The following is a 13513-nucleotide window of genomic DNA, read 5'->3' on the forward strand; positions in this document are numbered from 1 at the left end:
ATGTATCTTGGTTGTTGCTTTAGAGACTTGAACTTGCAACTGCGATAAACACTTTAGAGGGTTGTGATCAGAGCTGTTGCATACGGCTTTAAAATCGACTTTTGTAAAAACAGGAAATCTAGCTCCTACCCCAGACTCAAATTCACAACGTTTCCACACCGACTCCCGTTCTGTCTCCCGTCCCATTTATACAAATAAAATAACTTTGTCTGATGCCAAGATTGCCTATAAAAATACCCATAAATGGTAGCACGAAAACAAAATTCACAAAGCGTGTTTTGTAGCTTCACTGCAAGATCATACTTTTAGGGATCATTTCTATAGTGTGTATCTTGTCCGTAACGTCAACAACTTTACAGTTTTGCAACCGCGATGATTCTGCGAGGCCTTCGTCCCTGAGCGTGAAGTCGTCTTTGTTGTGGGTTTTGTATCCACGCAAAGGCAATGATGAGCGTTCCGCATGTGGTCTCACTGCGGAAGGGAAGAAGGTGGTCTCAGCGGTTCAACAAGTATATCTCTCTTCTCCATTTGGGGAAATCCTCCTTAGTTGTGAAATTGTAGTAAACGAGACAGGACGGGCAGTGTAGTCTTACCTCGTCAGAGGTAAGGGTTCGGGTTGTGCGCCATCTTGGTGCACATACTTCGGGAGCGCCGTTTCCGCTTGTTATATGATAAGCGAGAACTCGGATAAAATCTAAAACACACATGAAAATTGACGAACCCTTCGATTCCAGTATGTATATTAATAGATAGGCAGGTATGTATCTTGGTTGTTGCTTTAGAGATTTGAACTCGCAACTGCGATAAACACTTTAGATGGTTGTGATCAGAGCTGTTGCATCCGGCTTTAAAATCGACTTTTGGGGAAACAGGAAATCTAGCTCCTACCCCAGACTCAAATTCACAACGTTTCCACACCGACTCCCGTTCTGTCTCCCGTCCCATTTATACAAATGAAATAACTTTGTCTGATGCCAGGATTGCCTATAAAAATACCCATAAATGGTAGCACGAAAACAAAATTCACAAAGCGTGTTTTGTAGCTTCACTGCAAGATCATACTTTTAGGGATCATTTCTATAGTGTGTATATTGTCCGTAACGTCAACAACTTTACAGTTTTGCAACCGCGATGATTCTGCGAGGCCTTCGTCCCTGAGCGTGAAGTCGTCTTTGTTGTGGGTTTTGTATCCACGCAAAGGCAATGATGAGCGTTCCGCATGTGGTCTCACTGCGGAAGGGAAGAAGGTGGTCTCAGCGGTTCATCAAGTATATCTCTCTTCTTCATTTGGGGAAATCCTCCTTAGTTGTGAAATTGTAGTAAACGAGACAGGACGGGCAGTGTAGTCTTACCTCGTCAGAGGTAAGGGTTCGGGTTGTGCGCCATCTTGGTGCACATACTTCGGGAGCGCCGTTTCCGCTTGTTATATGATAAGCGAGAACTCGGATAAAATCTAAAACACACATGAAAATTGACGAACCCTTCGATTCCAGTATGTATATTAATAGATAGGCAGGTATGTATCTTGGTTGTTGCTTTAGAGACTTGAACTTGCAACTGCGATAATCACTTTAGATGGTTGTGATCAGAGCTGTTGCATCCGGCTTTAAAATCGACTTTTGTGAAGACAGGAAATCTAGCTCCTGCCCCAGACTCAAATTCACAACATTTCCACACCGACTCCCGTTCTGTCTCCCGTCCCATTTATACAAATATAATAAATTTTTCTGATGCCAGGATTGCCTATAAAAATACCCATAAATGGTAGCACGAAAACAAAATTCACAAAGCGTGTTTTGTAGCTTCTCTGCAAGATCATACATTTAGGCATCATTTCTATAGTGTGTAACTAGGCCGTAACGTCAGTACCTTGACAGTTTCGCAACCGCGATGATGCTACGAGCCCTTCGTCCCTGAGCGTGAAGTCGTCTTTGTTGTGGTTCATCAAGTATATCTCTCTTCTCCATTTGGGGAAATCCTCCTTAGTTGTGAAATTGTAGTAAACAAGACAGGACGGGCAGTGTAGTCTTACCTCGTCAGAATAAACGCTGTCTATTATTGTTATGCAACTTGTACGAAATTGAAAAAAAAAACACAGAGTTTGTTCAATTTTGCTTTCGAGATCATACATTCAGGTATAAATTTTGAAGTTTGTACCTTGGACAGTGCTTTAACTACTTGTGGCATTGCAACATCTTCGACTTTTGCTATGGCGCACATGCGAATATATAAATTTAAATCTCTAGAATTTAATGCACTTATAAAGATTTTCAAAATACAATTAGGATATTTTTAAATCAAGATTTTATGTTGAAATGACCATAAATACAAACATCACAACAACAATTACAATAGGTTTTTTAAAACAACGCCGCAAGATTGTACTTCAAGTGACTTTGGTCGTTGAGTCAGTAACCTGACTGTTACACAACCGCGATCATGTCGGTGGATTTATTCGCAGTATATTCTCAATACAAGAGGAAGCTTCACTTACGCGTGAAATTAAAAGAGATGCAGCCGGAGGATGTAAGCTCATTTTCTGGTAATGAACGCTGTTTCCCCGGAACTCCAGAAGTCTGTGCACTAAGATGGCGCACAGCTTGACCATAGTAAGTGAACCAGGTAAGGGTTCGAGTTGTGCGCCATCTTGGTGCACATACTTCGGGAGCGCCGTTTCCGCTTGTTATATGATAAGCGAGACTCGGATAAAATCTGAAACACACATGAAAATTGACGAACTCTTCGATTCCAGTATGTATATCAATAGATAGGCAGGTATGTATCTTGGTTGTTGCTTTAGAGACTTGAACTTGCAACTGCGATAAACACTTTAGATGGTTGTGACCAGAGCTGTTGCATACGGCTTTAAAATCGACTTTTGTAAAAACAGGAAATCTAGCTCCTACCCCAGACTCAAATTCACAACGTTTCCACATCGACTCCCTTTCTGTCTCCCGTCCCATTTATACAAATAAAATAACTTTGTCTGATGCCAGGATTGCCTATAAAAATACCCATAAATGGTAGCACGAAAACAAAATTCACAAACGTGTTTTGTAGCTTCACTGCAAGATCATACTTTTAGGGATCATTTCTATAGTGTGTATCTAAGCCGTAACGTAAATAACTTGACAGTTTCGCAACCGCGATGATGCTACGAGGCCTTTGTCCCTGAGCGTGAAGTGGTCTTTGTTGTGGGTTTTGTATCCACGCAAAGGCAATGATGAGCGTTCCGCATGTGGTCTCACTGCGGAAGGGAAGAAGGTGGTCTGAGCGGTTCATCAAGTATATCTCTCTTCTCCATTTGGGGAAATCCTACTTAGTTGTGAAATTGTAGTAAACGAGACAGGACGGGCAGTGTAGTCTTACCTCGTCAGAAAAACGCTGTCTATTATTGTTATGCAACTTGTACGAAATTGAAAAAAAAACACAGGGTTTGTTCAATTTTGCTTTCGAGATCATACATTCAGGTATAAATTTTGAAGTTTGTACCTGGGACAGTGCTTTAACTACTTGTGGCATTGCACCATCTTCGACTTTTGCTATGGCGCACATGCGAATATATAAATTTAAACCTCTAGAATTTAATGCACTTATAAAGATTTTCAAAATACAATTAGGATATTTTTAAATCAAGATTTTATGTTGAAATGACCATAAATACAAACATCACAACAACAATCACAATAGGATTTTTAAAACAACGCCGCAAGATTGTACTCCAAGTGACTTTAGTCGTTGAGTCAGTAACCTGACTGTTACACAACCGCGATCATGTCGGTGGATTTATTCGCAGTATATTCTCAATACAAGAGGAAGCTTCACTTACGCGTGAAATTAAAAGAGATACAGCCGGAGGATGTAAACTCATTTGCTGGGAATGAACGCTGTTTCCCCGGAACTCCAGAAGTCTGTGCACTAAGATGGCGCACAGCTTGAACATAGTAAGTGAACCAGGTAAGGGTTCGAGTTGTGCGCCATCCTGGTGCACATACTTCGGGAGCGCCGTTTCCGCTTGTTATATGATAAGCGAGACTCGGATAAAATCTGAAACACACATGAAAATTGACGAACTCTTCGATTCCAGTATGTATATTAATAGATAGGCAGGTATGTATCTTGGTTGTTGCTTTAGAGACTTGAACTTGCAACTGCGATAAACACTTTAGAGGGTTGTGATCAGAGCTGTTGCATACGGCTTTAAAATCGACTTTTGTAAAAACAGGAAATCTAGCTCCTACCCCAGACTCAAATTCACAACGTTTCCACACCGACTCCCGTTCTGTCTCCCGTCCCATTTATACAAATAAAATAACTTTGTCTGATGCCAAGATTGTCTATAAAAATACCCATAAATGGTAGCACGAAAACAAAATTCACAAAGCGTGTTTTGTAGATTCACTGCAAGATCATACTTTTAGGGATCATTTCTATAGTGTGTATCTTTTCCGTAACGTCAACAACTTTACAGTTTTGCAACCGCGATGATTCTGCGAGGCCTTCGTCCCTGAGCGTGAAGTCGTTTTTGTTGTGGGTTTTGTATCCACGCAAAGGCAATGATGAGCGTTCCGCATGTGGTCTCACTGCGGAAGGGAAGAAGGTGGTCTCAGCGGTTCATCAAGTATATCTCTCTTCTCCATTTGGGGAAATCCTCCTTAGTTGTGAAATTGTAGTAAACGAGACAGGACGGGCAGTGTAGTCTTACCTCGTCAGAGGTAAGGGTTCGGGTTGTGCGCCATCTTGGTGCACATACTTCGGGAGCGCCGTTTCCGCTTGTTATATGATAAGCGAGAACTCGGATAAAATCTAAAACACACATGAAAATTGACGAACCCTTCGATTCCAGTATGTATATTAATAGATAGGCAGGTATGTATCTTGGTTGTTGCTTTAGAGATTTGAACTCGCAACTGCGATAAACACTTTAGATGGTTGTGATCAGAGCTGTTTCATCCGGCTTTAAAATCGACTTTTGGGGAAACAGGAAATCTAGCTCCTACCCCAGACTCAAATTCACAACGTTTCCACACCGACTCCCGTTCTGTCTCCCGTCCCATTTATACAAATGAAATAACTTTGTCTGATGCCAGGATTGCCTATAAAAATACCCATAAATGGTAGCACGAAAACAAAATTCACCAAGCGTGTTTTGTAGCTTCACTGCAAGATCATACTTTTAGGGATCATTTCTATAGTGTGTATCTAGGCCGTAACGCAAATAACTTGACAGTTTCGCAACCGCGATGATGCTACGAGGCCTTCGTCCCTGAGTGTGAAGCCGCCTTTGTTGTGGGTTTTGTATCCACGCAAAGGCAATGATGAGCGTTCCGCATGTGGTCTCACTGCGGAAGGGAAGAAGGTGGTCTGAGCGGTTCATCAAGTATATATCTCTTCTCCATTTGGGGAAATCCTCCTTAGTTGTGAAATTGTAGTAAACAAGACAGGACGGGCAGTGTAGTCTTACCTCGTCAGAATAAACGCTGTCTATCTTGTACGAAATTGAAAAAAAAAAACACAGAGTTTGTTCAATTTTGCTTTCGAGATCATACATTCAGGTATAAATTTTGAAGTTTGTACCTTGGACAGTGCTTTAACTACTTGTGGCATTGCAACATCTTCAACTTTTGCTATGGCGCACATGCGAATATATAAATTTAAATCTCTAGAATTTAATGCACTTATAAAGATTTTCAAAATACAATTAGGATATTTTTAAATCAAGATTTTATGTTGAAATGACCATAAATACAAACATCACAACAACAATTACAATAGGTTTTTTAAAACAACGCCGCAAGATTGTACTTCAAGTGACTCTGGTCGTTGAGTCAGTAACCTGACTGTTACACAACCGCGATCATGTCGGTGGATTTATTCGCAGTATATTCTCAATACAAGAGGAAGCTTCACTTACGCGTGAAATTAAAAGAAATGCAGCCGGAGGATGTAAACTCATTTTCTGGGAATGAACGCTGTTTCCCCGGAACTCCAGAAGTCTGTGCACTAAGATGGCGCACAGCTTGACCATAGTAAGTGAACCAGGTAAGGGTTCGAGTTGTGCGCCATCTTGGTGCACATACTTCGGGAGCGCCGTTTCCGCTTGTTATATGATAAGCGAGACTCGGATAAAATCTGAAACACACATGAAAATTGACGAACTCTTCGATTCCAGTATGTATATTAATAGATAGGCAGGTATGTATCTTGGTTGTTGCTTTAGAGACTTGAACTTGCAACTGCGATAAACACTTTAGATGGTTGTGATCAGAGCTGTTGCATACGGCTTTAAAATCGACTTTTGTAAAAACAGGAAATCTAGCTCCTACCCCAGACTCAAATTCACAACGTTTCCACACCGACTCCCGTTCTGTCTCCCGTCCCATTTATACAAATAAAATAACTTTGTCTGATGCCAGGATTGCCTAAAAAAATACCCATAAATGGTAGCACGAAAACAAAATTCACAAACGTGTTTTGTAGCTTCACTGCAAGATCATACTTTTAGGGATCATTTCTATAGTGTGTATCTAAGCCGTAACGTAAATAACTTGGCAGTTTCGCAACCGCGATGATGCTACGAGGCCTTTGTCCCTGAGCGTGAAGTCGTCTTTGTTGTGGGTTTTGTATCCACGCAAAGGCAATGATGAGCGTTCCGCATGTGGTCTCACTGCGGAAGGGAAAAAGGTGGTCTGAGCGGTTCATCAAGTATATCTCTCTTCTCCATTTGGGGAAATCCTCCTTAGTTGTGAAATTGTAGTAAACGAGACAGGACGGGCAGTGTAGTCTTACCTCGTCAGAAAAACGCTGTCTATTATTGTTATGCAACTTGTACGAAATTGAAAAAAAAACACAGGGTTTGTTCAATTTTGCTTTCGAGATCATACATTCAGGTATAAATTTTGAAGTTTGTACCTGGGACAGTGCTTTAACTACTTGTGGCATTGCACCATCTTCGACTTTTGCTATGGCGCACATGCGAATATATATATTTAAACCTCTAGAATTTAATGCACTTATAAAGATTTTCAAAATACAATTAGGATATTTTTAAATCAAGATTTTATGTTGAAATGACCATAAATACAAACATCACAACAACAATCACAATAGGATTTTTAAAACAACGCCGCAAGATTGTACTTCAAGTGACTTTAGTCGTTGAGTCAGTAACCTGACTGTTACACAACCGCGATCATGTCGGTGGATTTATTCGCAGTATATTCTCAATACAAGAGGAAGCTTCACTTACGCGTGAAATTAAAAGAGATGCAGCCGGAGGATGTAAACTCATTTGCTGGGAATGAACGCTGTTTCCCCGGAACTCCAGAAGTCTGTGCACTAAGATGGCGCACAGCTTGAACATAGTAAGTGAACCAGGTGGGGTTCGAGTTGTGCGCCATCCTGGTGCACATACTTCGGGAGTGCCGTTTCCGCTTGTTATATGATAAGCGAGACTCGGATAAAATCTGAAACACACATGAAAATTGACGAACTCTTCGATTCCAGTATGTATATTAATAGATAGGCAGGTATGTATCTTGGTTGTTGCTTTAGAGACTTGAACTTGCAACTGCGATAAACACTTTAGAGGGTTGTGATCAGAGCTGTTGCATACGGCTTTAAAATCGACTTTTGTAAAAACAGGAAATCTAGCTCCTACCCCAGACTCAAATTCACAACGTTTCCACACCGACTCCCGTTCTGTCTCCCGTCCCATTTATACAAATAAAATAACTTTGTCTGATGCCAGGATTGCCTATAAAAATACCCATGAATGGTAGCACGAAAACAAAATTCACAAACGTGTTTTGTAGCTTCACTGCAAGATCATACTTTTAGGGATCATTTCTATAGTGTGTATCTAGGCCGTAACGTAAATAACTTGACAGTTTCGCAACCGCGATGATGCTACGGGGCCTTCGTCCCTGAGCGTGAAGTCGTCTTTGTTGTAGGTTTTGTATCCACGCAAAGGCAATGATGAGCGTTCCGCATGTGGTCTCACTGCGGAAGGGAAGAAGGTGGTCTGAGCGGTTCATCAAGTATATCTCTCTTCTTCATTTGGGGAAATCCTCCTTAGTTGTGAAATTGTAGTAAACGAGACAGGACGGGCAGTGTAGTCTTACCTCGTCAGAATAAACGCTGTCTATTATTGTTATGCAACTTGTACGAAATTGAAAAAAAAAACACAGGGTTTGTTCAATTTTTCTTTCGAGATCATACATTCAGGTATAAATTTTGAAGTTTGTACCTGGGACAGTGCTTTAACTACTTGTGGCATTGCAACATCTTCGACTTTTGCTATGGCGCACATGCGAATATATAAACTTAAACCTCTAGAATTTAATGCACTTATAAAGATTTTCAAAATACAATTAGGATATTTTTAAATCAAGATTTTATGTTGAAATGACCATAAATACAAACATCACAACAACAGTCACAAAAGGTTTTTTAAAACAACGCCGCAAGATTGTACTTCAAGTGACTTTGGTCGTTGAGTCAGTAACCTGACTGTTACACAACCGCGATCATGTCGGTGGATTTATTCGCAGTATATTCTCAATACAAGAGGAAGCTTCACTTACGCGTGAAATTAAAAGAGATGCAGCCGAAGGATGTAAACTCATTTGCTGGGAATGAACGCTGTTTTCCCGGAACTCCAGAAGTCTGTGCACTAAGATGGCGCACAGCTTGAACATAGTAAGTGAACCAGGTAAGGGTTCGGGTTGTGCGCCATCTTGGTGCACATACTTCGGGAGCGCCGTTTCCGCTTGTTATATGATGAGCGAGAACTCGGATTAAATCTAAAACACACATGAAAATTGACGAACCCTCGATTCCAGTATGTATATTAATAGATAGGCAGGTATGTATCTTGGTTGTTGCTTTAGAGACTTGAACTCGCAACTGCGATAAATAAACACTTTAGATGGTTGTGATCAGAGCTGTTGCATCCGGCTTTAAAATCGACTTTTGTGAAACAGGAAATCTAGCTCCTACCCCAGACTCAAATTCACAACGTTTCCACGCCGACTCCCGTTCTGTCTCCCGTCCAATTTATACAAATAAAATAACTTTGTCTGATGCCAGGATTGCCTATAAAAATACCCATAAATGGTAGCACGAAAACGAAATTCACAAAGCGTGTTTTGTAGCGTCACTGCAAGATCATACTTTTAGGGATCATTTCTATAATGTGTATCTAGGCCGTAACGTAAACAACTTGACAGTTTCGCAACCGCGATGATGCTACGAGGCCTTCGTCCCTGAGCGTGAAGCCATCTTTGTTGTGGGTTTTGTATCCACGCAAAGTCAATGGTGAGCGTTCCGCATGTGATCTCACTGCGGAAGGGAAGAAAGTGGTCTGAGCGGTTCATCAAGTATATCTCTCTTCTCCATTTGGGGAAATCCTCTTTAGTTGTGAAATTGTAGTAAACGAGACAGGACGGGCAGTGTAGTCTTACCTCGTCAGAATAAACGCTGTCTATTATTGTTATGCAACTTGTACGAAATTGAAAAAAAAAACACAGGGTTTGTTCAATTTTGCTTTCGAGATCATACATTCAGGTATAAATTCTGAAGTTTGTACCTAGGACAGTGCTTTAACTACTTGTGGCATTGCAACATCTTTGACTTTTGCTATGGCGCATATGCGAATATATAAATTTAAACCTCTAGAATTTAATCCACTTATAAAGATTTTCAAAATACAATTAGGATATTTTTAAATCAAGATTTTATGTTGAAATGACCATAAATACAAACATCACAACAACAATCACAATAGGTTTTTTAAAACAACGCCGCAAGATTGTACTTCAAGTGACTTTGGTCGTTGAGTCAGTAACCTGACTGTTACACAACCGCGATCATGTCGGTGGATTTATTCGCAGTATATTCTCAATACAAGAGGAAGCTTCACTTTCGCGTGAAATTAAAAGAGATGCCGCCGAAGGATGTAAACTCATTTGCTGGGAATGAACGCTGTTTTCCCGGAACTCCAGAAGTCTGTGCACTAAGATGGCGCACAGCTTGACCATAGTAAGTGAACCAGGTAAAGGTTCGAGTTGTGCGCCATCTTGGTGCACATACTTCGGGAGCGCCGTTTCCGCTTGTTATATGATAAGCGAGAACTCGGTTAAAATCTAAAACACACATGAAAATTGACGAACTCTTCGATTCCAGTATATATATTAATAGATAGGCAGGTATGTATCTTGGTTGTTGTTTTAGAGACTTGAACTTGCAACTGCGATAAACACTTTAGATGGTTGTGATCAGAGCTGTTGCATCCGGCTTTAAAATCGACTTTTGTGAAAACAAGAAATCTAGCTCCTACCCCAGACTCAAATTCACAACGTTTCCACGCCGACTCCCGTTCTGTCTCCCGTCCCATTTATACAAATAAAATAACTTTGTCTGATGCCAGGATTGCCTATAAAAATACCCATAAATGGTAGCACGAAAACGAAATTCACAAAGCGTGTTTTGTAGCGTCACTGCAAGATCATACTTTTAGGGATCATTTCTATAGTGTGTATCTAGGCCGTAACGTAAATAACATGACAGTTTCGCAACCGCGATGATGCCACGAGGCCTTCGTCCCTGAGCGTGAAGTCGTCTTCGTTGTGGGTTTTGTATCCACGCAAAGGCAATGATGAGCGTTCCGCATGTGGTCTCACTGCGGAAGGGAAGAAGGTGGTCTGAGCGGTTCATCAAGTATATCTCTCTTCTCCATTTGGGGAAATCCTCCTTAGTTGTGAAATTGTAGTAAACGAGACAGGACGGGCAGTGTAGTCTTACCTCGTCAGAATAAACGCTGTCTATTATTGTTATGCAACTTGTACGAAATTGAAAAAAAAACACATAGAGTTTGTTCAATTTTGCTTTCGAGATCATACAATCAGGTATAAATTTTGAAGTTTGTATCTAAGACAGTGCTTTAACTACTTGTGGCATTGCAACATTTTTGACTTTTGCTATGGCGCACATGCGAATATATAAATTTAAACCTCTAGAATTTAATGCACTTATAAAGATTTACAAAATACAATTAGGATATTTTTAAATCAAGATTTTATGTTGAAATGACCATAAATACAAACATCACAACAACAATCACAATAGGTTTTTTAAAACAACGCCGCAAGATTGTACTTCAAGTGAATTTGGTCGTTGAGTCAGTAACCTGACTGTTACACAACCGCGATCATGTCGGTGGATTTATTCGCAGTATATTCTCAATACAAGAGGAAGCTTCACTTACGCGTGAAGTTAAAAGAGATGCAGCGGAGGATGTAAACTCATTTGCTGGGAATGAACGCTGTATTCCCGGAACTCCAGAAGTCTTTGCACTAAGATGGCGCACAGCTTGAACATAGTAAGTGAACCAGGTAAGGGTTCGGGTTGAGCGCCATCTTGGTGCACATACTTCGGGAGCACCGTTTCCGCTTGTTATATGATAAGCAAGAACTCGAATAAAATCTAAAACACACATGAAAATTGACGAACCCTTCGATTCCAGTATGTATATTAATAGATAGGCAGGTATGTATCTTGGTTGTTGCTTCAGACACTTGAACTCGCTCTGCGATAAACACTTTAGATGATTGTGATCAGAGCTGTTGCATCCGGCTTTAAAATCGACTTTTGGGAAAACAGGAAATCTAGCTCCTACCCCAGACTCTAATTCACAACGTTCCCACACCGACTCCCGTTCTGTCTCCCGTCCCATTTATACAAATAAAATAACTTTGTCTGATGCCAGGATTGCCTATAAAAATACCCATAAATGGTAGCACAAAAACAAAATTCACAAAGCGTGTTTTGTAGCTTCACTCCAAGATCATACTTTTAGGGATCATTTCTATAGTGTGTATCTAGGCCGTAACGTAAATAACTTGACAGTTTCGCAACCGCGATGATGCCACGAGGCCTTCGTCCCTGAGCGTGGAGTCGTCTTCGTTGTAGGTTTTGTATCCACGCAAAGGCAATGATGAGCGTTCCGCATGTGGTCTCACTGCGGAAGGGAAGAAGGTGGTCTGAGCGGTTCATCAAGTACTTCTCTCTTCTCCATTTGGGGAAATTCTCCTTAGTTGTGAAATTGTAGTAAACGAGACAGGACGGGCAGTGTAGTCTTACCTCGTCAGAATAAACGCTGTCTATTATTGTTATGCAACTTGTACGAAATTGAAAAAAAAAACACATAGAGTTTGTTCAATTTTGCTTTCGAGATCATACATTCAGGTATGAATTTTGAAGTTTGTACCTAGGACAGTGCTTTAACTACTTGTGGCATTGCAACATCTTTGACTTTTGCTATGGCGCACATGCGAATATATAAATTTAAACCTCTAGAATTTAATGCACTTATAAAGATTTTCAAAATACAATTAGGATATTTTTAAATCAAGATTTTATGTTGAAATGACCTTAAATACAAACATCACAACAACAATCACAATAGGTTTTTTAAAACAACGCCGCAAGATTGTACTTCAAGTGACTTTGGTCGTTGAGTCAGTAACCTGACTGTTACACAACCGCGATCATGTCGGTGGATTTATTCGCAGTATATTCTCAATACAAGAGGAAGCTTCACTTTCGCGTGAAATTAAAAGAGATGCCGCCGAAGGATGTAAACTCATTTGCTGGGAATGAACGCTGTTTTCCCGGAACTCCAGAAGTCTGTGCACTAAGATGGCGCACAGCTTGACCATAGTAAGTGAACCAGGTAAAGGTTCGAGTTGTGCGCCATCTTGGTGCACATACTTCGGGAGCGCCGTTTCCGCTTGTTATATGATAAGCGAGAACTCGGTTAAAATCTAAAACACACATGAAAATTGACGAACTCTTCGATTCCAGTATATATATTAATAGATAGGCAGGTATGTATCTTGGTTGTTGTTTTAGAGACTTGAACTTGCAACTGCGATAAACACTTTAGATGGTTGTGATCAGAGCTGTTGCATCCGGCTTTAAAATCGACTTTTGTGAAAACAAGAAATCTAGCTCCTACCCCAGACTCAAATTCACAACGTTTCCACGCCGACTCCCGTTCTGTCTCCCGTCCCATTTATACAAATAAAATAACTTTGTCTGATGCCAGGATTGCCTATAAAAATACCCATAAATGGTAGCACGAAAACGAAATTCACAAAGCGTGTTTTGTAGCGTCACTGCAAGATCATACTTTTAGGGATCATTTCTATAGTGTGTATCTAGGCCGTAACGTAAATAACATGACAGTTTCGCAACCGCGATGATGCCACGAGGCCTTCGTCCCTGAGCGTGAAGTCGTCTTCGTTGTGGGTTTTGTATCCACGCAAAGGCAATGATGAGCGTTCCGCATGTGGTCTCACTGCGGAAGGGAAGAAGGTGGTCTGAGCGGTTCATCAAGTATATCTCTCTTCTCCATTTGGGGAAATCCTCCTTAGTTGTGAAATTGTAGTAAACGAGACAGGACGGGCAGTGTAGTCTTACCTCGTCAGAATAAACGCTGTCTATTATTGTT

General features: G+C 40.8%; 12 non-coding genes across 12 annotated transcripts; all 12 read left to right on the forward strand.

The window, feature by feature from the left end:
• The first annotated feature begins 293 nt into the window (after positions 1-293).
• LOC144420175 (small nucleolar RNA U3) lies at positions 294-502 on the forward strand. Its single transcript, XR_013474532.1, has one exon. It is a non-coding gene; the product is annotated as a small nucleolar RNA U3 (small nucleolar RNA).
• A 550-nt stretch (positions 503-1052) lies between these two features.
• On the forward strand, positions 1053-1261 carry LOC144420185 (small nucleolar RNA U3). Its single transcript, XR_013474542.1, has one exon. It is a non-coding gene; the product is annotated as a small nucleolar RNA U3 (small nucleolar RNA).
• Positions 1262-1811: 550 nt separating this feature from the next.
• Positions 1812-2027, forward strand: LOC144420199 (small nucleolar RNA U3). Its single transcript, XR_013474553.1, has one exon. It is a non-coding gene; the product is annotated as a small nucleolar RNA U3 (small nucleolar RNA).
• A 1042-nt stretch (positions 2028-3069) lies between these two features.
• LOC144420161 (small nucleolar RNA U3) lies at positions 3070-3278 on the forward strand. Its single transcript, XR_013474518.1, has one exon. It is a non-coding gene; the product is annotated as a small nucleolar RNA U3 (small nucleolar RNA).
• Positions 3279-4405: 1127 nt separating this feature from the next.
• LOC144420180 (small nucleolar RNA U3) lies at positions 4406-4614 on the forward strand. Its single transcript, XR_013474537.1, has one exon. It is a non-coding gene; the product is annotated as a small nucleolar RNA U3 (small nucleolar RNA).
• Positions 4615-5164: 550 nt separating this feature from the next.
• Positions 5165-5373, forward strand: LOC144420165 (small nucleolar RNA U3). Its single transcript, XR_013474522.1, has one exon. It is a non-coding gene; the product is annotated as a small nucleolar RNA U3 (small nucleolar RNA).
• A 1116-nt stretch (positions 5374-6489) lies between these two features.
• Positions 6490-6698, forward strand: LOC144420157 (small nucleolar RNA U3). Its single transcript, XR_013474514.1, has one exon. It is a non-coding gene; the product is annotated as a small nucleolar RNA U3 (small nucleolar RNA).
• Positions 6699-7823: 1125 nt separating this feature from the next.
• On the forward strand, positions 7824-8032 carry LOC144420163 (small nucleolar RNA U3). The gene has a single exon (XR_013474520.1). It is a non-coding gene; the product is annotated as a small nucleolar RNA U3 (small nucleolar RNA).
• Positions 8033-9164: 1132 nt separating this feature from the next.
• LOC144420191 (small nucleolar RNA U3) lies at positions 9165-9373 on the forward strand. The gene has a single exon (XR_013474548.1). It is a non-coding gene; the product is annotated as a small nucleolar RNA U3 (small nucleolar RNA).
• Positions 9374-10503: 1130 nt separating this feature from the next.
• On the forward strand, positions 10504-10712 carry LOC144420166 (small nucleolar RNA U3). The gene has a single exon (XR_013474523.1). It is a non-coding gene; the product is annotated as a small nucleolar RNA U3 (small nucleolar RNA).
• A 1129-nt stretch (positions 10713-11841) lies between these two features.
• Positions 11842-12050, forward strand: LOC144420184 (small nucleolar RNA U3). Its single transcript, XR_013474541.1, has one exon. It is a non-coding gene; the product is annotated as a small nucleolar RNA U3 (small nucleolar RNA).
• Positions 12051-13182: 1132 nt separating this feature from the next.
• LOC144420167 (small nucleolar RNA U3) lies at positions 13183-13391 on the forward strand. Its single transcript, XR_013474524.1, has one exon. It is a non-coding gene; the product is annotated as a small nucleolar RNA U3 (small nucleolar RNA).
• The last annotated feature ends 122 nt before the right edge of the window (positions 13392-13513 follow it).

The sequence above is a fragment of the Styela clava genome, chromosome 2 (assembly GCF_964204865.1).
Source record: "Styela clava chromosome 2, kaStyClav1.hap1.2, whole genome shotgun sequence".
Taxonomy (NCBI): domain Eukaryota; kingdom Metazoa; phylum Chordata; class Ascidiacea; order Stolidobranchia; family Styelidae; genus Styela; species Styela clava.